Source organism: Asparagus officinalis, chromosome 5 (genome assembly GCF_001876935.1).
Source record: "Asparagus officinalis chromosome 5, Aspof.V1, whole genome shotgun sequence".
Taxonomy (NCBI): domain Eukaryota; kingdom Viridiplantae; phylum Streptophyta; class Magnoliopsida; order Asparagales; family Asparagaceae; genus Asparagus; species Asparagus officinalis.
In genome coordinates this window covers 11,360,958-11,361,309 of record NC_033798.1, presented here as the reverse complement: position 1 = coordinate 11,361,309, position 352 = coordinate 11,360,958, and positions in this window count along the sequence as shown.

Below are 352 nucleotides of genomic sequence, written 5' to 3'. Positions count from 1 at the left end.
TCTTGGATAGATAGGAATGAAGGCTTTCACCCCTATTTTTAACTCTTAATATTTGTAAAATTTCTGTTGAGCCTATCAAATTCCTACATTAAAATAAAATTGGATAGATTTAAAATAGAATTATGATATTTTAACAATAAATTTAATAAAAATTAAGGACTTAAAAAATTCACAAATTAATATATCAACTCTTTCTTTAAAGGAATCATATGTCAACGTTAACGGGAATTAAAATGAAAATGCAAACTTTAATAACTTCAGAGTGCATAATATGCAAAGAATTAAAGTGAAAATGCAAACTTAAATAAATTCAGAGTGTATAGGTGCGCATAATGGCTATCAGAGTGCAAAA